Genomic DNA, 23,985 nt, shown 5'->3' with positions numbered 1-23,985 from the left:
TCATACAACAGTTACAGAAGACAGAAAACAGTTGTTCCAATTCTGTGCTAATAAAATACTTTTCACACCTACAGTATCTGTCAAGCTTGTAGTAATGCAAGCAAAAAAAAAAAATCCAAAAAAGAGGCTTAATGCCACCTTGTTTCTCCTGGATCTACCAAAACTCTTTTTTTTTTCTTTAAATGCAGAGAGTTTTTCTCTAACCTTGACTCCAAGAAATAAATAAAACTGCAGCCATCCTCCTGACCTTGTGCTTGCAAGGGACTCTTGGAATGAGCTTGAGCATCTCACCTTGTTCACAGTCACTAGTGGGCAGGTGCCTGCCCTTCTCCCCACTGACAGAGAAGGGGACCAGCAAAGTATTGGTAGAAACAGCCCAGGATCTCTGCTTTCCTGCTTTTCCTCTTCTTCCTTGGTAAATAAAACAGGCTTAATGTTTATCTCATCTTGTGTGGTGGCAAGTCGGAAGTAACTCCCTTAAACCCCAGAAAGTGCAACTATTAAAAACCAGTGTGCAGGGGACCAAAGAACCAGCAGAACAATGGCCACGACTGCAAGCCTGTCTGGTGAGGCATTCATGGGACTGGAAAGAGAGAGAGGTGGGGAGCACTTTTGACTTGCCATGAATTCTGAGTAACAATATGTGTAAGAGTGTGAAGTGGGCAGTGGGGAGCTGTGCAACATTCACAAACAACTGTGACAAACCCCTTTGCTGGGATAATTTGATATGGCACAGTCAATGGAGCATGACAGGATTATTACAACTATTATTTATCATATGCACTACAGAATTTTGTTATTTTTTTTTCTTTTTTGCTTTATTTTTATTTTGGTGGTAAGAGCTGCTGGTGCTATGCTAAACATGGGAAGAACTACTACTTTCTGTGATGAGTGACTGGAAATTCAGTGAAAAACCACTCCTGCATTCTGCCCATGTGGCATGGCATGGCAGCCATAACTGCCATATAATTTCTGTATATTATGTGTATCTTTGCCTGGCCATACCTGTAAGATTCTCCACAGAGCTGAGTCTGTGAGTTTGTGTACAGATGCGTGTGCGTGTGTGTGTTTGTGTGTGTGTGTGGGTGTGCATGAGCAAAACTATACACACACTCCGTGTCGCTGGCAGAAAGATGCCAGGTGCTATTCCCATAATTTTCATGTAAATTATCAAAACCAAAGCGACTGGTCCTTCCCATCCGTGGCACATCACGTAAGCTCAGCATCGGGCCAGGCTGCTGCAGGAGTGGGACAAAGGGCTGATGCTAACAGTCCGGTTTCCATGGCAACAGAGGAGGGGTAGTGAGACCAGAAATGTTGCAAACACCCCTTTCTTCTCACTGCAGCCCAACGCACCGTATTGCAAAAGATAGAGCTGTTTGGAAGGGGGGGGGGGGAAGAGGGGGCAGGAAGAGTCCAAATGTCTTTACCTTTCAGGTTGCAGAGTTTTCCAAAACAAAAAGAAATGGCAATTTTTCTTCTCAGTGTAGTTGCAAAGGGAAAGGAAACCCGCCACCCAGGCCTCGTTTTCTGCGTGTAAAACGCGTGTGTTCTTTAAAAGGCAGTGGTTGGCTGCTTATCCGGACATGATGTGGTTGAAGCTGTCATCGTAATGGAAATTCATTGCTGTAGCTATGGTAAATTGAGTTTTCTGCCTGTGCTGAATGCATTAGTCTAATGAGATGTTTGCAGCTGGAGAGCTGAGCTGCTGGAGACTTACACTATGCTAAAAGACAGGGAGAAGATGGCTTTTGCTGGGTCCTTGTGACTGTGCTGAAAGTCTTCTGTCCTTTGGGTCCTAATGCCCAGGCTCTCTAAGGACTCTGCTCAATGTCTTAACCTAAGCAATAGGTAAGGGGAAAGCATGCTTCTTCTTCTTCTTCCTCTTCTTCTTCTTCTTCTTCTCCTTCTCCCAGTGTATGTTGCTGAGCCTTGTCAGAGCAGCTCTTGTTCTACTTGTCTGTATGTGGTAACTTCGCAGCTCCTCAGCTGCAGATTCTCTTCCCCAAAGCACATCCTTCCAGAGCCCTGGGAGCGGTTCCTGTGGGGAGAGAGGCAGAGATCAGCCGGTGCTGCCGGTGCGCGCTGCACGGCAGTGGGAGCGTGTCTCTGTGTCTGTGTGGGGGTGTGTGTGAGTTAGTGAAGACTTCTGACTACACAGCACTCTGCATGCAGTGTGGCTTCGGGCTTTTCCAAACCTGAATCTAAGTGGGGTTTTTTTCTTTTTTTTTTTTTTCCCTGTTTTTTCTCTGCCAAGGTAAATGTCTCTTCCATTTTAAAAGCAACTTGTATTGCAATATATGTAGAGGAGACTATATATATGATGTGTTCTGGGGTTTTAGTATAATTCATAGAGCAATGAGTTTAATCATAATCTCCTCAAACCTTCAAACCAGATGTTAAGGTGAATTTTTATGCCTAACTGAAAACTGGAGGGGGCAATGCTGTTTGCAGGCTGGGTTTTTCCTTCGAGACCAACAGGCTTCTAGCTTCTGAGAGACACTGAGGAGCACTCTTGAGCAGAGTTGTTCGTGTTTGTCGTTTCAGGTGTTTTCAAGCTAACTTTGAGGGAGGACGGAGCGCAGGGAGGCGATGCCTGCGGGCACCTGGCTAGCCCAGCTGGTCCCTCCCTAGCCCTCCAGCCCGCACCCAGTGTTTGCTGACGGAGGGTGAAGCCCGGCGTGTTTCAGTGAGTAATTCCACCTTTCCATCGCTGGTGAATGGCTGTGGGGGTTGCTTGCTTTGCTTGGGGCTCGTCTGACAGCAGCAGTCTGGAAGAAAGAAGTTGCTTTCGGGTTTGGTGCACGCGGGGGTTGTGGCAGGAATAAAGTTAACCCGGTGAGCTGCAGAAGGAAAGTTGCTTGAATGCTCCGCTTGGAGGGGGATTGCTGTTTAATCCTGGGTTTATTTCAAAGAGGCTTCTGAAGACGTTTTTCTCAAGGACAGACCAAGGGCATTTCAAATTGAATAAAAGCACAATGGGAGAAGTAAAGCAAAGAAAGGGATGTTGTTTTCTGTGGGAGTAGAGCTTGAATCTAAAGAGTGTCTTTGTGCTACTTAGAGCATCCTCCACCCCACCGTGCTGCCGGTCCCTGGTGCAGCTCAGCACACCAGGTTCAATCAGCCCCTGGTGTAAACCAGCAGAACTTCCCTGGCTTCAGCCTCATCTGACACCAGTTGAGGACGTGGCATGGAGATTTACAGGTTTAGGTTTTGTAATTTTATTTAGATGAGGTGTGTCCCAGTTCTCTCCAGCTGCAGGTGACTTTGTATTTTAGTTCAGATGTCACACTGATTTTTCTGGTCAGGCACAGCCCGTCTGCCCCATCATAAAAGTTAGTTAGCTGATGCACCTGTTCTTTAAATTAGAAAGACTGCCAGGGACATGAGTTTTCCAGTGATTGAGTGTGAAAGAAGGGCTGGGAAAAAAATCTACCAACAGGAAAAGAACATGTGCTGAATTAAATCAGAGCACTGCAGAAGGTATGCCTTGAGAAAGGCTTTGTTGGTGAGTGCAGTAACTCTGATGCTTCTGTTATTCTGTCTATTGGATATGCTTAAGTCAAATGCTTCCTTATGTTTTGTGGAAAAGGGTGGGTAGGAAGTGGCAATTTTCTTTCTTGGGCATTCAATGACTTTCTATGAGGTTTCTCACCTGCAGAGTCGAGACATGACTGCACAGGTTCTTGACAGTGACTATGGGACCTAGAAAGAAAAAATTGCAATAGGATGCTTTTCCCTCAGCCATTTCCTTAGTTCCATGCATGACGTAAAGATATGGGGTTTTGTTAAACATAAAATTATTTTTTTTAAAGAGAAACACGATGTAGCACCTGATCATGGTACCAGACATTCAGTAGCCTGAGATGTTACCTTACTCAGATGTCTCCCCAACATCTTTCCCTCCCTCAAATTTAGGTGATATTAAAGAAAAGGAAAAAACCTAGAGAGGTTAGGTTTTGGGGTGAACAAGGAAGTGGGGTGTGGGACAGTAGTCCATTCACATCCCAGTAACAGGAGACAGGCTAGCCCTGCCAGCTGGGCTCCTGCCTGCTCCTCCAGCCAGCCCTGATGCAGGGAGTCACTTGGACCAGGGCCTCTCTGCTGGGACATGGGATGCTTCCATCCTCCTCATCCCAGGCCATGCTGGTACCTGTCAGCATCCTTGGCTCCCCCAGCACCCAGCTCTGCTGGCAACCTGCTCAAACCCAATAGTAAAATATGGGATAATTTAATTTAAGTTCAGCCATAGAAGCTGGACTTCAGTGATCCTGGGCGTCCCTTCCAACTCAGAATATTGCATGATTCTATGAGTTGAATACCCCAGCAACACCACTTCTTGGCGAGCTCCTTACCTGCAGTGAACTGAACTCACATCACTAAGGCTAGCCCATATTCCTAGCACTATTTTGGAAACACCCAGAGTACTTACAGCTGGAGGTGGAGGCATGCTCTCCTGCAAATGGCAGGCAGCCCACACACACCTGGCAAGTAAATAAAAGGGATAGAAGCACATTTTGGAGTAAGAAAGACCTTCAGAAAATAGTTGATGAGAGCAAGACAGTGAATCACAGCAGTGATTTCTGTTGAAAATTGGAAGAAATTAATTGTTTAAATTTGGTAATACTGAAGTCAGCAAAGCCCTGTTTTCTTCAGGGGCTTTTAGCTCACTTTCATAAACTATACTTGATGGCCAAATGGTATCTCTAAAAAAAAAAGTAAGGAGAAAATATACCCCCAAAATCCTACCCTACTTCTTTCTTTACAGCTGTAAAATGGTGCAAAGGAGGAGTCAGCTTTATTTATATAAAATGCTCCCAGCTGAGTTCTCCAGCTGACCATTAAGAGCAGCTACAGTGTTTAACAGGTGATGGCTCTCCACATTGAGAATGAACAATAATTGCTTTACTTATGCAAAGAAAAATATTTCAGGCTCACCTTGGAGGGAAGAATTAATTACATGTATTAATTCTGTCATAACAAGTTGCCTCTTGAGGAATTGGTTTCCTGTACAAGGGAAGCAAAATTTTATCTTTATTTTGCTGTATATTAGAATAGAAACTTGATTCAGAATTGTGTGTCAGGAGATTACACACTGCTCTGCTGAACACAGTCATGATATATTGATGCACTAAAGGTACTGTCTAATTTGCTGTTGACTAATAAAATTGAAAAGAATTTATAAACTAAGTTAGCATCTTTGCACCAAGTTATTCTATTGATAAGAATGAAGAAATTAAGAAAATAAAAGGTGATGTGCAGTGAATGTGGAGTCAAAAATTTATTAAACTTCTAAACTTCTGATGTTACTTTTTTAATAAAGCCTTATTAAAGATAAGATGGACCTGTAAGTCATTCATTAAGATTGACTGTTCCCTTTAGGAAATAGTGCAAATTTGGCTTGAATAAAGGATTGCCCAGAGAGAGTCTGGATGTGTAATTATATTCCACTGAAGGATGAATTATTCCTCTTGAACTGAATAGTTTGCTGTAGCCCTGCAGTTTATACTGACCTCATCTTCAAGGGTGATTTTCATAGCACAGAAGAAACAGCGCTATAAATGCTAGCCTTTCCCTTTCCCCCCCACCGTAAGAGTTTGTTACTCTGCTCACTTTGGGTGTGAGACACAAAGGGTGGGGTTTCCTCTCTCACATCAGTTGGCAGCGCAGCCAGGAATATGCGTCTGGTTTCCTGCTCTTCTTCCCTGGCATGTGCACTGATGCCAGTGTGCTCGGCATCCGAAATGTCAGACTGACAAAACCTTCTACAGGGGCCAGCTGTTGCTCTCGTTGCTTCACGTATTTTTATACATGGGGCTTCCAGGAGTATTCACCAGCACTTTCTTCATTTACAACAGGTGTGAGTGAACCAGAGCATTCAGAGCTGTGCCCTAAATTGCTCGGAGTGCTTTGGTTACCCTGCTCCTCACAGAGGGTAACCAAACCTGCCCACACACAGACACTGGGTGCCCTCACAGCTCTGCTGCAGCTGGAGCAGCAGGGAAGGGGCTGCACTTGGCACAGGGAAAGGGAGGTCCAAGGTCTCACTCCTCTGTTAACCCTGCCCTGGCATGCAGGCGCTGCCCACCTTCCTGCGACCATGCTGCAGCTCCGAGGTCCTGGCTCAGGAGATGGGCAGCTGGCTAAGGCCACCTGCAGCTCTACCCCAGATCCATGCTGGTAGAAATACACTTTCCTTGACAGCTGGAACTGGTGCTGCACCTGAAGCAGTGTCTGGCTCTGTACATTGCCCCCACCTCAGCACGGGGTGCCAGGGAGTAGCAGCTGCTCAACTGCTGGACTTCTGCTGGCACCTGTGCAAGTCTTGCTTTCTCTTGCTTTCTTAACTACAGAAAGTTAATCCCGCAGCATGTGCAGTGATAGATGATTCCTTGTGGCATCCCCTGTGATCTCAAGTAGTTTGAAAAACTCAGCTGTTTCTCTGTGACACTCCTCAGATGTGAGCAGCACATGTGCACGTGCTGCCTTTTGCTGAAGGGTGCCCTGCCCCAGAGCTGCCCTGCCTCTCTGTTGTGTAAATACCTTTTCATGATGCTTGCCTCCATCTCTCCATACTTCTACTTGTGTGTCAGTGGCGTGAGGGGGGTACCACAAGAGGCATCGTGGTTTACTTGGTGGGAGGTGCAGGGAAGGTATGAGATGCTTTCTTGTTTCAGCCCATCTTCCTGCAGACACCACACACCTAAAGTTTCAATGAAACAGCTAATTGTGAGTAACATGTAAACCACCATGTCCCCAAAATGCAGAGTAAGTCCTTGTTGACCTGAAAGCCTGTAAACAGCATTGTCCCCCAATGAATTCTTCCTGCCTGGCTGCCAGGAAAAACACCACAGACAAGTAGGTTCTTAACCCAAGACCTCGTCTTGCACCACAGGCAGATCTATTGAGAATTATGCTAGTTGCCATCCTGAGAGGATTTAGGCACTCTATAAACTCACAGTCAGAGAGAATGTGTCACTCAAACAGTCTATCAAGGCAAGAGAGAAGAAAGGTGGGAATGAGTGATCACCACTGGTCTTGTTTGCTATTGCCACCTCCTGTCCCCTTGCCATAATCATCTCTTGGGTACCTGCTGCTCCCTGGCCTCACAGAGCAGCCTGAATCTGGGGCAGACTGAGTGACCTGAACTATGAGACCAGCACTGCACCCTGCAAGCAGCTGTGGAGGCTCTTCTGGGCCGGCAGCAAGGGGGGCACAAGCTGCTTTCTGGTAGAATCTCTGTTTCAAATGATCAGTGTGTAAAATGATATGATTTCCGAAGCACACTGTGGTATGCAGCTGGTTTGCAGCCACTGAGACCTGTGGACACTCTGGGGAAAGAAACATGACTGAAGGCAGGAGAAAAGGTTTGGGAGATATCTTCAAACCCGGCCAGAGATGGGACTCAGAAGACATCTTGAAAGGAGAGACAGGCACTGAACAGGGCAAAAGAGAGCTCTGGGGTTTTAGATAAGGACAAATCCAAAGGGCAACATTGCAAGTAGTTTTTCCATATTAAAGAACCTGTGAGGGTTTCTTTTGTCTCTGATATAATTTTTGTTTTGGGACTGAGCTGCCACTGTGCCTGGCTCTGCGGGGAAATGCCTGCACACGCTCGATGCTGTGCTCTAAAGCCTGGACAGATACACCAGCCCAGAGCCAGCACATGGATTCCAGGATAACTTCAGGGGTTTGTTGGTGTCTCCTACGAAAAACCCCACAGCATCAATAGGATAGCAGCCCAGCAGATGCTGTGGAGTCTAAAGGTAGATAAGGTCTTTTAGTATATATCTGCATATTTCCATGAGCTTGCATGTGAACGGAACTATCAATAGGAACTATCCTATTGAGTTGTGCAATAGAGATAGAGAAAATTTTCCTTGTTGTCCATCAGAAAGAATAAAGTGAATCAGTGTTGCTTCATTTATTACCCCTAGGAAGAAATGTCTTGTGGAGGACACATCCATTTGGACATCTTAAAAATCATGCAGAGGGAACTGAAGGAGGACTTCAGTAATACTGTATCTGATGCATTTTTAAGATCTGTTTGCCACAGAAGATGTTTGTTTTCTGCCTCAGAAAAGTACAGGTCTGGTGAGGGCTCTTGTTTTGCAAATGCACAGTGCAGATTGTTGAGAGAACATCTGTGAGAAGAAACAGTACAAAGAGTCTCACCTCTCATTCCTGCACCAGGTGCCAGTAAAGGAAGGGCTGGGAAGAAGGTGCTGGGAAAAAGGGAGTGGTAGTGGGTGGCCCATCTTTTCAAGGTGAGAATGTTTCCTTCCTGAAGCTTGTGTAGCTGCCAAGGAGGTGGTGAGTGAGTGAGTAGGGATGGTGCACGGCCCTCCTCTGTTCCTGAGGGACAGGAGGGACTCCAGTGCCTCTGTCAGGCAACAGCAACGCAACAAATAGTGCTTCAGTGCAGATGTGTAGTAAAGACACTCACAGAGCAAAAACAAATAGAAGAGGGGATGTCTTCAAGAAACAGTTTATGATCATTATTTATATATATGTGGAGACTCAGTACCCTGTTGCCTTAAAAAAATGTAGCGTTTGTCTCCCGATTTAATCTGGCAGCTTCCATCTATTTCCCTGTAAACGATGAATGAGATGTGCCTGGTAACTACCTCTTATGGCTCAGTAAATACTTGAATTTATTTGCATATTAAGTTGGCCACGTTTATATCGCGCTCGCTAAATGCAGCAACACGAACTACCACGCAGAGGAGGCTCATGGGCCATTAATGTGCCAAGGATTTATGTGAATGACTCCCTTTAACATTAATGGAAGTTATCTGCACAAATCGCCTTCCACTGGGGGAATAGACCATAATGTATGTAAATACATATTACTCACTGCTGTTTAGTTATTCGAGAGGACGCTTAGCAATCTGAAACACCACTCTGGCGCTGATATATGAGCAGTATACCTTAAAATGTGGGAAGAGAGGGTGCTGCTTGGTGTGTAGGTTGTTGTGTCACCTCTGAGCTGATGCACATTTGGAGGTAGTTGCAGTCCCTCAGGCTCCAGTGGGACACAGAGGAGGGAAGTTGTTCAGGGTTAAGTCCTGGCTGAACCAGTATTTTGCATGGGAATGAGGGCAGTTCTGCTGGGTGGGATGCTAGGACAAGATGAGTTCCTCTGTCTCTGTTGAGTTCCCAGTGTGGCTAGGAGTGCTTCCTGTTTCCCAACCTAAAGCTCTGCTGTGTGCCTCAGTGCTGCTACCTTTCATGGGGCCCTGTAGTGACCCTTCTGGTTTTGTCAGGCTTGGCTCTCCTGCCTTCACTCTCTCACCTGGGAAGTCCCATTCATGTAGGTCAGTGAGCAGCATGGCTGGGCTCTACCCATGTGTGTGGTGTAGTATGTCTCCCTTTCCACAAAAATGGATTTCTCCCTTCACACTGGGAGCTTTGCTGCCACCTGTCTGGAGACTCCAGGGCTTCTGGACTGGTCCCACCTCACTGCGGAGGCTGCAGACATGGGCAGGGTGTGCTCTGGGGGAAAAACTGTTGTTGTTCCCCCTCTGTATGGCTTTTTTCCCACCTTTTCAGTACGTGTGAAAGTCAGCAGTGTGCCTGGGCAGTGCAAGTCCTGCTGCACCCTCAGCTTGGCTCAAAAACCTTTGGACACATGTTAACATGTTGTGTTCCTCTTGGGATTGCTGTAGTGGTGTCAGGTCACTGATATACTGGACAAGCCTGTGCAAATATCCTTGTCTCTCAGAACATGGGTTTCTTGGGTGATGCTAAAAACCCAAAAAATGTAGCTCTTCTCTTATTCACAGCTGGCTAGATGAAGGTAAATTTTCTCTGGAACAAAAAAGAATTAAGTTATTAGGCTGACAGGACTGACCACACTGTTGCTATTTCAGCCTGCATGACCACAGGTTTGTGTGCTTTCTACACCTGTACTCGTGAGCTGGTGTGTCAGGGCACCCTGCAGTAGACACAAAAATGTGCTGGTGGTCTGTACCAGTCCTCTGGGATGGTTAGTTTGGGATGGAGCTGTGTGGTATGGGGAGAGATACCTGGGAGAAACCTGCAACTTCAGGGACATTTTTCTTAACAAGATTATTAGAGATGGTGAAATTCCTTCAGTCTCACATGTTTCGGAATTTATATTACATTTACTTGCCATTGTTGTTACCTCTGATTTCTAATTAAATGAGCTTATTAAACTGGGAGACAATGCTGAAAAAATCATGATTGATTTTTTTTCTTTATAGATTATTTTTACAGGCTTAGCAGGGGCAGACTCGGCCGACAGCAGGGACCGATGCTGAGATGGCAAAGAAACTCAAGGATCTGTCTTTGTCAAAAAGAAAGATCTGCTCAAGCGAGCTACCATTAGCCTCGTGCCAGGGTTTTTGTCTCTCTGTGAACTTAGAACACATGGAGCAAGAGGGCCTGTCCAGGGAAGGGCTGATGTTTAGTGGTGGACCTGGCAGAGCTGGGTTAACAGTTGGACTCGACGACCTCTGAGGTCTTTCCCAACCTAAATGCTTCTATGATTCTATGCTGAAGCATTTTTTTTGCCTGTGTAGGCAGTAGGCTGCCATAGGACAAGGAGAAAATGAAGGGAGGTTGGGGTATGTGATGTGGAGGTAAGCACACAGGAACATCCTCCTCTGTGAAATGGGGAGAGCAGGACTGATTGAGACTTCTTGTGGCTGCTTTATTCTAATTAATTTGGAAGCTGGTGTGTTCTCTCAAGCTCATTAATATCTAGCTCTGCAGATACAGAGGTCTCATGCAGAGGGACATATGGGAGGGGATGATGAGCACACAGAAGCCCATCCTCCTGCCTGGGTGAAAGCTTCAGAGCAGGCAGGGAGCTGGGAGAAGAAAGAAGTGAGGCTCCAGCCCCTCTCAAGTACGCTCGGGGGGCACAGCTGACAGCGATCCCTGTGGGAGGCTGTGCCAAGGGAAATGGTCCCTGAGGCCAAAGAGGGAGAGAGCTTCCCAGAGAAGGCAAATATTGCCATGTGTGCTCATCTGTGTGCTTTAGGGCCTCACATGAGCTGGTTTTCCCCAAAATATTGTGAGGTTATAGAAACATGTGATGTACAGATCCAGTGGCAAACAGGGCTGTGTGTGCCACTCAGTTATTGCTCCCATCAGTGCCAGCACACAGAAACATGTACAACCACAGGGGCACTCATGTCTGGCACTTTACCAGCTAAAGGAAAGTGCAGAGGAACTGGAAATGTTAACGATGGTCTTGCTGTGTACTCAGTCTGTATCCCAGGCTGTGACTGCAATCTTAATTGCTGTTCAATGAAGAAGTGTTGCTAGTCAGAGGTATTTTAATTATTTATTGTTTGTAGGTCCAGGAGACAGTGCACTACCATATCTGATATTTTTTTGTTTGTTTTTAACACAGAAATAAATGGCAGCAGAATAAATAAATAAAGTCAGCCTCTGAAAAGGTCACATTTGCCTACAGTCACAGTCCATATGCCAGTTTCTTATGCTAATTTTGGGACAGTGAACAGTGTGACACTCTGGTCATGCTGCCTGCAATTGCTAGAGGGGGCAGCTCAGGGAGATGCAGATGCCTTTAAGCATCAGAAGATAAAAGGCTGGGAAGGCCAGAAGAGTGTGCTCCATAAGGGAATGTAAAATTAGAGGAAAGTGTGAGGAAAATGAAACAAATAAAGTCTGAAATTCTTCCAGGTACTCAGGAGGCTTCAGTCATCATGTGCTATGGATGGAACTGTGCCACGGGCCCCTGATAAGGGAGAAGAGAAACTTGCAGGGAAAATAGGATAAACTCAGTGTAGACAAAATGGCTTCTCACAAAGAATTTGAGGGATGATGATGCTGATTGTATTGGATCCTGTGTGAATTACATCACAGGAGAGTAAGTCTCATTTTGAACTTTAAGGTGCAGAGGGAGGAGTTTGCAGTAGGCCACTTTGCCTGTTCTACTGTGGGCATTTGAAACACACACGATCCACATTTAGAGATCAGTTTGGGTTTTCAAGAGAGGCACAAGAAGTTTTCAATCTGCCTTTTCATTTTCATTGCAATATCACAGGAAATTCATTAAGAGATACCTACTAGTTTTCTCAAAAATGGCCACAAAGAGCTTATAATCTGTCCATATCTGATGTGGTCATACACACAAACAATAAAAAAAGGATGACTTACCTCCATCCAATGTGACCATCCCCTACAGAGGGACAGGCAGAATGAACTGTGGCCTGCAGATATTTTATTTGTCTCATAATCATTTGTGCTTTCTCACTGGCAAAAGAAAGAGGTTAAAAGCTGAAATGTTTTATTGAGCAATTTTGAAATGACTTTGCAGGGAAGCGGCGTGCCTGGGGCATGGAGGGGCTTTATGAAGGCTTTGGATTAAGGGAATTCAGGTAATGGGGGAGCAGAGCAGTCCACCCTTCTGGCCAGGGCTTGTGCAGGCACCCTGAGCCCTTCTCACTAAGTGCCCACTGTGCTTGGCAGGTGTTGGAGGGACATCTCCCTAAGGGAAGGCAGGTGCCACCAATCATTCTGTGTGCTGCTCCTCTGGTGACCCATATAATGGGACAGCCCTCAGACACTGAGCAGCTCCCAGAGCCCACTGAGTACAGAAACCTCCGTGGTATTCATCTTGGAATATGCTGCCCTGGGTGGCTGCTGTCAGTCCCAGGCTGCTGTGTGCCTCAGCCTGTGCCAGAAGGCATTTCTTCCTTGGCAGCCTCTGGTATCTCCATAGAACTGTGAGGAGCTGTCTTTGTTACCTGAGTTGTTGTCCCAATTAGTTAGAAATGTCGCCAGGAATGGAAGACATTGCCAGTCTAGAAATCTCTTGCCAATTCTGTGATACAGACATAGAAAATGAGAAAACAGTGACACCTTGAGAACCAGTAAACTATTCAATACATGGTGGGGGAAAAAATCCCTGTGTGCAAGGACTGAGTATGCAATGCCAGTTCTCCTCTGGTCCCACAGAGCCCTGTTGCAGAGGTTTAAGCTGTACTGCAAGAGCACATATGCCTTCTGTTAGAGCTCTGTGCTTGCTCTCACCACTGTCAGAATTACACAGGGCCAAACTCTGGTTCCATAAAATGTCTGGAAGCTTTCTGTTAGCTGCCCTCAGATCAGGTTTGGAATTGTGCCTTCTACTGACAGGCCCTTGCAAGCACAAAGCAACTGAAAATTCATTCAGAGGGACCTTTCATCTGGGATGTGTTTTTTTAAATAGCAGTGAAAGCAGACATTGAGTTGGTACAATTTTGCAGATTCTATTGCTGAAGGTATGCAGACTCTTGACACACGAGCCAGCTGGAGAGGTTTTGCTCTGAATATTGAGATTCTAGGTGATGAAAACAGGGTTGTTGCCAAACACAATGTAAAAATCATTGAGAAAACAGAAAATGGTGGTTAGTTGGAGGAGGAAATGGATCAAAACAGTTCTGAAAAGTGAAGGTTATATATTTATTTAGAAAATGAATTACAGATATAGTCAAACAGGGGTGAACTTTACTCTGGAGTGCTGTGTCCTTTAACAATCAACCCCAGTTAGCAAAGTTTTGCTCCCCAGTCACAGTGAGCTGCTCCTTGCTAACTTAATGTGTGATATTCCCATGGTTCAGATCTGGAATATTTTGCAGTTTCCCAGCACACTTTTATTCCAGATGTAGCTAATCTGCATTTTGAGAGGCACCTGCAGCCTTCCCCAAAGACAGATCCAGTGTCCAGGAAGACGTCAAACCTGTGAGTGGCCAGAACTCACCTTCCCAAGAGGGGTATGCCAGAAAAAACCACACAGCTGATGGTATGAAACTTCCCCACTACCTTCTGCCAGCCTGCCTAGTGATTGCTGAGGCACCAGAGTTTTTCTGCTGGAGTGGAAAGCAGTAGCACTGGGGTGACCATCTGGTTCCCAAACAGTCCAGGTTTACACAGCAGGCTCTAGTTAGTAATGCACATGCTTTTCTTATTCTTGAACTTAACTATTAAATTAATATTCTTTTATTCATGCTGTCCAATTAAAATGTTAAAATGAGATTTGAATATAAATGTTTCTCTCATGCGTGAAAGTGGAAGCTTTCAGCATCTTCAGAATCTGTGGTCCCTGAAATTTCTGAAGACAGAACTATAAGAGTTACTCCAGTTTATGCCAGAAAAGGATGAATCATTTATAAGTATTATTTCTCAAAATGTAATATAAAAGTGCACCAGATCCCTAAGGAATAAAGTTAACTTTATGTGAGTAATGTGTGAAATTTCTGCCCTCTGCCCAAAAAAAGGTATTTCCCTACTGACTTTTGTAATATCAGTTCTTCAGATTTGAGGGGGCTAATCTATTTCTTGGAGCATATGTCTGCTGTAGGCACATCAGCTCTGGTATGCACAATCCAGTCAGGTGCACTGGTGAGAAACCCTCACGGAGTCAGTGGTTGGCTATTACTGGTAGTGGAATGGGAGGCAGCACATGGGATGCTGGTGCAGGAGCAGAGGGGCTGGACACGACTGCCAAGCACCCCAGGGTTCCCCAGCACTCTGCTGGGTTCTCATTTGTGTGCAAATGGAGAAGCAGTGAACTGCTTCCTCAGTGCTCAGACTCCATGCAAAGCATATTTCAATGGGAAAGAGGGGAGAGTGCCACATCTTTTTTCCCAAAATAGACACATTTGCCCTGGTTATTTCATGTGGTAGATATAATCTGGCAAGGAAGGAAAAATGGAAATTTTACCCCATATTGTGGGCTTAAGAAAGGTGAGGAATTATGGTAACTGTACACAGGAACGGGGGCTGTCTCTGTATTAGGAATGTATTTATTTGGCAAAGTAACTCAGGATGGCAGTGTGTAAGCCATAATGAAACACTGAGAGTAGCACAGGAGGCAATAAATACTAACACAAAACATCCAGACCACCTCAAGCTGTTCATCATGACAATTTTCTCTTCTACCATATAAAGTTTGCTTATATTTCTTATTAAATTGAATCTGGGGAAGACAGGGAGATTTTTGACTTAGCTTCAGTTTATGTTCTAGGGATTCCTTCTGTTAATTGCATATGATTTCAGGGATCAGACCAGTTTAAATTAAATTGCTGGTTCAGAATCACAGCCTCAGTGCCATATAATTAATTATTAATTAATGTCAGACTGTCAGACATTCTGGGAATCTTTGTATCTCCAGCACTTGGGGTTTGAGTTGGGGAATCTGAGGATCTTGGTGTTGGAAGTCACACCTGGTAGGTCAGGGAGATAAGAAGGATGTGCTCTGCGTTACAGTCCTCCCAATCACTGGAAAATTCACTCGGTCCCAAACTGCAGATAGTCAGTGGCAGGGTGGCAGAGAAGCAAGTGGAGGCTGATTGCATCCTGGAAAGGGAGCAGCCCTCCATTACACATCCCTATATCCAGAGGAATGCTGCAGAAGGATTCAGGGTCTCATGAGCCACTAAGCAGGAATATAATGGGAGGCAGAGGGGGAGAGGACCTGTCTCCTTTGGAAACTTTGCAACATATCAGCATCAAGGTGATGATGCTCGGAGGAGGCAGGGGAGCTGAGGAAATGAAGTGGAGGTAGGCTGATAGGAAGGCCTGGCAAACAGAACTTGGAAGTCTGCAGGAGCATCTACTTGTATAATAAATACCAAACTTATAATACTCAGCCTTCAGCCTTAGCTCTCCATCCTGCCTCTCCTAGATCCCAGAGAGAGTTCTGCATCGCTCCTGGACAGGTCCTCCAGCAGTCCATTTTACCACCCCCAGGATTTCAGAACAGAGGATTTTAAGAGGGTCTTTTTAGTAAAACAAAATGGCACAGACATATGCATACCCAGAAGCTGAGGCAGGAGGTCTCAGGACAGCGAGGGGAGGGATCCAAATTGTTTTTCTGGGACCTTGTCTTGCATATGGCAAACCACAGTCTGAGGCAAAGATCTTCCAAGTGGAACCGCACCCACGCCTGCAGCTTGCCAAGCTTGCACTGTTTCTCTGCAATATCAGAAGTGGAGCCACTAGCTCCACATAAGATAGAGAGGGAAGGAAGGAATTGCCTTTGCTTTTTCCCTTCTTTGTGCATATTTGCCTTGACCACCTCCGCAGAGTGACCCTTGCTGCTCGTGGCCTCGCTCATCTATTTTTCACTTCTTTCCTTTGGTGCTCTGCCTGTGCTCACTCACTCTCCATAAAGTTTCATTCCCCCAACTCCCTGCTGCAGGCTACACATCTGCAGCAAAAACGTCAGGCCGAATGAAGAAAGGTAAGATCAGGAGGCAAGGCTGGCCTCGGCCGTTCCTGGGGGTCCCATTCTCGCCAGGGTTTTCAAGTTCTTCTAGCTCATTAAGCAAACCTGAGTGAGAAGGGGCATGCAGCTACTGCTCTACCTGCTGTCACCAGGGTGCTATCCTTCAAAAGAACACCTCCTCAAGGACAGCACTGTCACTGCTGATGAATTTAACTTAAAAAAATAATCAGACTCTAAGAAGACACTGGGAACCATTTCCCCTTTCTTTTACTCTTAGTAACAACAAAAGGTGCAAGCACTGTCGACAAACAGATTTTGTCTGGATTTTGAAGAATCCTGTGGGTTTTTTCTACCAGCTCCCTGTCTCTTCATTAAGGCACCCAGATGGTGAGAGGAAGAAGAGGGCAGGATACAGCACAGACACTGCTTGCATGATGCCCAGTCCTTCCCCAACGCAGTGCAGTGACTGAAAATACCAGGACCTGCTCTCAGCACCTGAAGAGCAGGGCTGCTGCAGGACCCCTCCTGCCACTCCTGAGCTGGAGCAGCCAGCAAAGCACCTATGGCAGACACATTGATGGGTTTCTGCTGCACTGAGACACGTTTGCAAGTGTGAAAGGGTGTTTCCTTGCTTTAACTCTGTTTGATTTGTATCCTCGGCAAATTATATAATGAAGCGCTATACAATTAATATTGCAGGGTAACCTTCAGCACAGGCTGGAAACATGCAGCTGGAAAGATCTGAAATCAACTGCAAAGAGAAATGTGCCATTTTCCAAGATGTGAAAGTCGACCAGCAGAGTGCCACCCATGTCCAGACTGGCTGCTGCACCTCCTTCAGCTCCCATGGGGCAGGGCACAAAGTCAATCACAGCGTCTATAGGAACAGCCTTAGGTATTTTCCTGAGAAGAGGAGACAAGGATGTTTGGTTTTCTATAGACAGGTGATATTGGTGACCTGTAACCACCTGATCCTAGTGTCTGAGAGCGTGTCAGGTTTCACAAGATTTTTTTTTCCAGCATGGAAAATTTTATGTTGTGTATTCTGCTCTCATTGTCTCATAAGAACGCAACTGGGGTCTCACATCTCTGTCTTTTACACATTTCCACTACACCTGCAAGCCTTTGCTCCCACTGCCCTTGTGCTCCATCAGGTCTGTTTGAAACAAATCAACAAGTTCAAAAGTCATATGAGGAATGAAGGAGAGCATGAGTCTGTGAATACATGAACTCTTACTCTGCAGGAAATTAGACTAAATAAATGAAGCAACTTTTTGCCATGCATATCTCAGGTACAAAGTAACATCATTGAAGGAAAACTGTCCTCTCCCACAGTGTCCCTGGCTGACACGGTGGCTCCAGGGCAAGGTACACCAAGTGTATGCAGTGACAGATGCCATTAAATATTGTTCTGAATGCTGCAAATATTTTCAGTTCTATCAAGGAGAGTTAAATTTCTTCTGTACTGCAAGGAGATGATGATATAGGGCTACCACCTCCAACAAGAGACTACAGCCCATTAGAAATCTATGTTTTTATGGTCCAGAGCATTAACACATTCAACCTTCTTGTATCTATGTACATTCTTCACTGTACCACTGCTCCATGTAGGGAAAAGTCACAAATATATCTTTGAATACCTCAGGATCAACCTTCTTGGGAGTGCCTTCAAGCAGAGAATGTATTTGCATTTTCTTCAGCTTTTCTAAACTGCTTCTGAAAATGTCTAAACTATAAAACACCTGGCAAAAGTAAAACACTCAAGGAGCTATGGGGGAGGGGGGTAACATATTAATTTATTCAAATGAGAAGTACTGAAATATTTTGTTCACTTTTCCTTGAGAAACAGCATGTGGCAGTGGTTGGGTATGGGTGATGGGAGTGTGAGGATCCTGGGTCCTGCCATCAGCTGACCTTGTCCCAGGAAAGTTGCTTTGCATGTCTGGTTGTCTTCTGACCCCTGGAGGAGATGCTGTGGGACACATAGGAGAAATGAGACACTGAAAGGATAGTAAGTTTCTGACTTGGGACCTGACAAGGAGGCTGAAGCAAGGCCAGGAATCTCATCTTTTTTACCCAGGAAGCTTGAGTTTACACTTTCAAAAAGGCAATTCCTTCCTATGCAGTGTCTTGTACTATTAACCAGAAACACAGGACAACACAGAGCTGGCCACATAGGCATGAGCAACCAAGTGTGGGATTCACAAGGGCATTGCAGATATCTAGACATGAGTTAGTTTTTCTGGACTCATTTTGTGGTCAGAAGAAGCAAGTACACATAGGACATGACAAACTTCACCCTAGTGTCAGGTATAAAATAGACAGGTTAAACCTAACTTTCAGAAACAAGATAAATTTTGGTTTAAGACACCTTAATACAGATGTCTATAAGGAAGGGACAAACTGGACCTGATCAGTGGACCCTGGAGCCAGTGAAGCCACCACAAACTACCTTTATATCTGGACACTTTCAACCATTTGTATCTGGACACATCTGGACACCTTCAACCATACTGACCACATCTCTCTTGACACCATGGGACGTTGGACATCCAGCACCCACAGAGACACCTGTGTCTTATGTTTGAATGTACACATTTAAGTGTCTTAATCTGTTACTGAATTGTGCCCTACACCTGAGTCTGGTTGTCTAAAATAGTCATCTAGTGCCACCTTTGATGACCTGAAAGGTGTGAGATATTTCAACAGATGTGACACAGGGTATCACATTAAAATGATCAGAGGCACCTATAATGAGGTGAAGATAAACTGTGGTTTGAAACTAGGTGGGATGAATTCCATTTTTGGTTTCTACAGCTAGCACAGATGTTTGTGTTGAGGTTTTTTCTTGAAGGATTGATTTTGGAAAATAGGCCTGTCTACTCATACCTGGTTAGCTAGACAGTCTCAAGAGTTTCATATAGAAATATCCTTCCTGGGGTCAAAATGGGCAAAAGAGGCCCTCAGAGAAGCAGCTTCTCATTCCAATCCCCAAAGTAATAGGCAAGAAAAGAGAAGAGGTTTGCAAATCACTGTAAAAGAACTTTGTGCCACAGATAAAAATTATCGTGACCTTCTTTTGAGCAATGGTGAAATGGGTGTTCACCATGAGAGGTCATTAGGCAATCACATGCAGACACTCAGAGAATATTGGCTTAATGCTTTTATTAGCAAAAATTCCTATTGTCTGCTTCACTAAACTCTTACCTTTCATGTACTCTGCCATGCTGCTTTGGTATTCACATTGAAGAAATGTGTAATGCCTCATGTCCCTGAATACTCCCCAGGAGGAGCAGGCAGGTTTAAAGCTTGGCTTCCAGATCTGACAATGCTTTTCTTTTTGCTCACCTACTCCTCAGACCATCATCTCTGAGTGGTCACAGTCAAAGGGCTGCCCTGCTGTGCTCAGAGAAAGAGGGGGAAATAGTCATGTTACCGACTGAAAGATATCCCCTCCCTCTTGTTTAACAATGTGATATTCCCCCAGAAATGTGCTGTCCTGAACAATGTCTGAAGAAAAGACAGACAAGATCACAATAAGTTTAGCTATTTTTCACATTCAGCTGTTTGGTATGTAGATCAGTGAGACGCAAAGCTCTGCAGAAGTCAAGAGCTGGAGTCTGGGATGGAAATGCTGACAGGTCAGTGTTTCTGCAGCTGGGAGCAATGGGTGTAGGGGAGGGAAAGGCAATCTCCTTCAGCTGCTGTGGAACAGGCACATTTTCCACTTCACTGCACCCTTGCACCTTCCTTTGGCTTACAGCAGGAATTGTCTGTTCCTTCCCTATGTGTCATCCCTGTGCCTATCCAGGCACAGGTTTGCATGAGACCTGGTATAAACCAAGTTTAAATGATCATTCTGTGGAATTACCAATATAAAATTTAATGCGGTATTTTTACCTTCAGTCCTTGCAGTTACTGGAGTGCAGGTTAAAAGCAGCATTTATTGCAGACATTTATTTTTATTAAGAATGGATCTTTGCAGTCCATCAAAAACACTCAGCTTGGGAGGAAATGCACCGTGACTCCCTCTGCTCTCAGCTGTAGCTTCCAGCATGGTAATCTGTGTTAATTGTACAGCATACACACCAACACGTGGTGGAAGGCATGGATGGTGAAAAGCATGGGCTGTTAGAAACGTCCTACAACTCACCAGTGTTGGCCTAGGGAATGTTTTCTCCTCACCGCTGGCATCCCAAGGGGCAGACAGCTGTGCATAGGGTGCTCCTCAGGATCCTCTGAAGTCACAGCTGAACCTCTGCTGCCAGAGGGGATGCGACTTCACCCTTCCGGCAGTGCTTGCCCAGGTGTCAAGGTGGGGAGACACCTCCCCTTCCCTGCTGCCTCCTCTCTGGGATCAGATGGGGCAAGTGGAAGGTAGGGTTAGAAATTGTATTTATTTCCAGATGACAGTGCGTGAGAGACAGGTCAAGAGAGTGCCTAGCCCTGCATTAAGTGATGAGAAGCCATAAATGTCGTTTCCTGCTCTTATTTTTAAACTAAGAATATAAAAGTGATCAGGTCAGACTGAAGCTGCACCAGCCTTGGCCATCCGAAGCTAGTGCCTTTGGAAAAGTACAAGGACAGGGCAAACACATAGTGATTTCCCTCCTATAGCATTCTCCTGAGCTATTTGTACTACAGTGATTTCCTGAACGGAGGCAATGCCTTTGCTAGTAGCCTGTAATTTGCTTCCTTGAATTTGCCCTTAAATTTAATCAGACTCTCATAACTTGCCTTGAACCCAACCAGGCTTTCCAGCACTGAGCCGTGGGTCAAGTCCAGGCTGTGGCATCAGTCAGATCTGCCCTAGGAAAGTCATTCCAAGGTAACTCTGACCTTGTTGGGGGGCAGTCAGACAAGCCCCTGTGTCCCTTTGACCTCTCTGGCCAACCTGCAATTTGCCTGTGTGTTTTTCCAGCCTGCCCAAGAGCTTCCTCCTGGCTGTCAGGGAAGGTCGTGCTGGGACCCCTCACTGTCAGGCAGAAGCAGTTTTTGCCCGTCTGCTTCCCTCCCCTGCTGTTGGGGAACACCTTTGCCTCACAGGATCTGCAGCAGCATGACCATAAATGCCACCAAAAGCATTCACATTTCCCTTAGCACGCAAGAAAGGAGAATCAAGTCACGGTTGAGCTTGTAATAAAATGCAATTACAACAGCTTGTATACTGAAATTGACAATGTCTTTGATGTATCAAATCAAGTATATTACACTGAGATCCTTTTGTGCACAGTTCATCTAGGTCTTGTGTGTCAGCACATATGGTGAGGAGCTCTAAGAGGTTTTGCCAACGCACAGTGTCACAAGTATTGGGAGCGCAGAAACAGCACAAAAAACTGTGGTTGTTAAAATTTAGTGTGTTTACTGACCACCACATGTTTAATGCTTCACCAGTTGCAAAGAAAGCAGCATTTCAAAGAAGACAAAGAAGTGCTCTGGGTCAGTACCTCTTGTTTGGGGGTGGATAACTCAGAGTTTCTGAGGTGCTATTAGCTGCCTTTACCATCAGAGGGGAATACGATACAGACAGTGCAGTGCAGGTTCACAGCCTCTCTCTCACAGCCCCACGGCCACTACTGGCCTCTTCTGCAGGAACCACTCCCTTCCTCAAGCAGGGAGCAAACCTGGGCTGGATTTGTCTTCCTCAGCCTCTGCCAAGCTCCTCTGCAAAGGTCTATCTTGCCAGGTTTTGTTTAAAACAGAACAAAATGCAGAGCCTGCAGTATTGGGCTTTCAGCGTGTTTTGGTGCCAAATCCAGTGTAATTGTTGCATTTCCCTTCCCTGGTGAACTCACTGCCTACATACAACCTGTAATGTAAGATCCTGGGAATGTTTTGTTTTGGGAGGTGGAAGAGACACCGAGGATGTCCGTCAGAAAGCACTACAGGGAGGAAAATAAACACTGCTGAAGACAGAAGGAAAGCCGTGATGTTCAGGATAAAATGGGCCTTTCCGTTTAACTCCTGCTGTGGCAAGCCTGATGATTTTAACCCTTAAAGGACACTCTCTGCAGTCACATGAGACTTTTCTTTGGTACAAATCAGAGCCCAGTAACAGGCTTTCATGGGGTTCCCAAGCTGGCTAAGCATATCTGGAGTGTGAGTGCAACCACAGTGGCTCTGGACAGTAGGGCAAATCAGGCAGTGCAAGTTTGCTCTGTTCTGATGGTTGATATTCAGTATTTGCATGGGAGTTTTAGGCAGGTGGGGTTGAAGACTGGAAATATTATAATCAATCTATAAGTCCCATCATATATAGTGGATCTATCTGAACAGAGCAGATACTTCTAGCATTATTGAAAACACACAGGTTTCAATACATTGCAAATAAATGCATTTACTGGAGAATAGGACTGGGAGCCCTCTATTTTTTTATCGTACAGGAGATTGTGTAAACTACAGACTGGATAATACCATAAAAGTGGCTTTCTTTTTGGTTAGTCACACTTACAGAGTTTTAACTAGGCATAACATACTTGTCTTTGAAACAAGAAGCCCCCAGCTGCAGATGCTTGTCACCAGAGGCCCCTCTCAAGTGGTACCCTTCCCATTGAGCAATCCTGATTTCATTCCCAGCACTATCAGCTCTGATCACACTGTGTTCAGAAACTGTGAAATTTGAAGTGCTCTGAAAAATTTGTAGGTTTTACAGTTTAGATATTTTTTAAAATTATAGTTGTTTGTAGTAATAAACAAACCTTAATTTGCTTTATATAGAGGATGCTCTTGAAACACATCTTTAGGTTTTCTCTGAAGCTGAGAGAGCTATGATCCTGCTCTGTGAAAAACCCCAGAAAACATGAAGCCTTCCATTATCACTGGCCTGAGGGAGTACAATTTTGACAATATTAGCCATTGCAAAGCTTATCATAAAAGTACGAGAATTGCTTAGACCTTTGTGTCTAGCAATGTATGCAGACAGGACTGGGACTACTATTCTGCCCATATGTAGGAAATCAAATGCCTGGACAAAACAACATTTGAAAACAAACATATTTCTACAGTTCTTTTTTTTTTTTTTAATTAACCTTTGTTTGTAGGTGACCCTTACTAGAAGCTGTGAAGGATGCTGTATATTCCCTTAGTGTTGTGCGAATGGTATTTGTTTTCTTTATTAAAATCTGGGCAGAGGAAAATGGACCAGATTCCAATCCATTACTCCTGCTCAACTTCAGCAGATGCATGGAGTTGTGGTGAAATAACTGCTTTAATGGAGTGCATCCAAAAGCCCACTACTTACATGCATGGTAGCAGATGTTATACAATTGCAGAGAGGAAATGTTTGGCAATCACCCTCTAACATGGCTACCTTGTTCTGGCAGCCTCATTGCCCAGCCCAGCCTCCTCACTCAGGAGTGCTGTAGGTGAAGAGGAGGGAAGTCCATTTCAGTACTGGTAGCACTTCTGAGGAAAGGAAGGATTTGCAGAAACATGGAATTTCTGAAAAAAAAATCAAGTTTGCAGGGACTTTAGGAGATCATCTACTCCAAACCCCCTTCTGACTAATGGCTGCAAGGTCAAGCCTTCATCACATTTATCTGCAGGATGCAGAGTTGAGGCAGTATCCCCAAGGCTGTGGGATTCACCTATTGGACATCTGCAATAGAAGCCTCATCACTTGAGCAACTCCCTCTACTATACTCATGGTCAGGAGAGGGAAACAGGAAACTTAAGGGTTTTGTGGTCAGGTGGAGATAAGGCTGGGGACAGGCCAATCCCACCCAGGGCCATACAACTGTGATGTGTTTCTTGCTTCTTTGTGAGCAACAGTAAGAGGG

At 45.1% G+C, this 23,985-nt stretch overlaps 1 protein-coding gene across 1 annotated transcript in view; it reads left to right on the top strand.

The window, feature by feature from the left end:
- The first annotated feature begins 1,965 nt into the window (after positions 1 to 1,965).
- SCML4 (Scm polycomb group protein like 4) overlaps positions 1,966 to 23,985 on the top strand; it is a 63,902-nt gene continuing 41,882 nt past the window's right edge. Inside the window, exon 1 of the mRNA XM_062488717.1 lies at positions 1,966 to 2,689. The gene's annotated coding sequence lies outside the window, so the exon portion shown is untranslated. The remainder of the gene's footprint in view (positions 2,690 to 23,985) is intronic.

This window comes from Cinclus cinclus, chromosome 3 (assembly GCF_963662255.1).
Source record: "Cinclus cinclus chromosome 3, bCinCin1.1, whole genome shotgun sequence".
NCBI lineage: Eukaryota > Metazoa > Chordata > Aves > Passeriformes > Cinclidae > Cinclus > Cinclus cinclus.
Note: the sequence above shows the minus strand (reverse complement) of the source record. Positions and strands in the feature narration are given on the sequence as shown.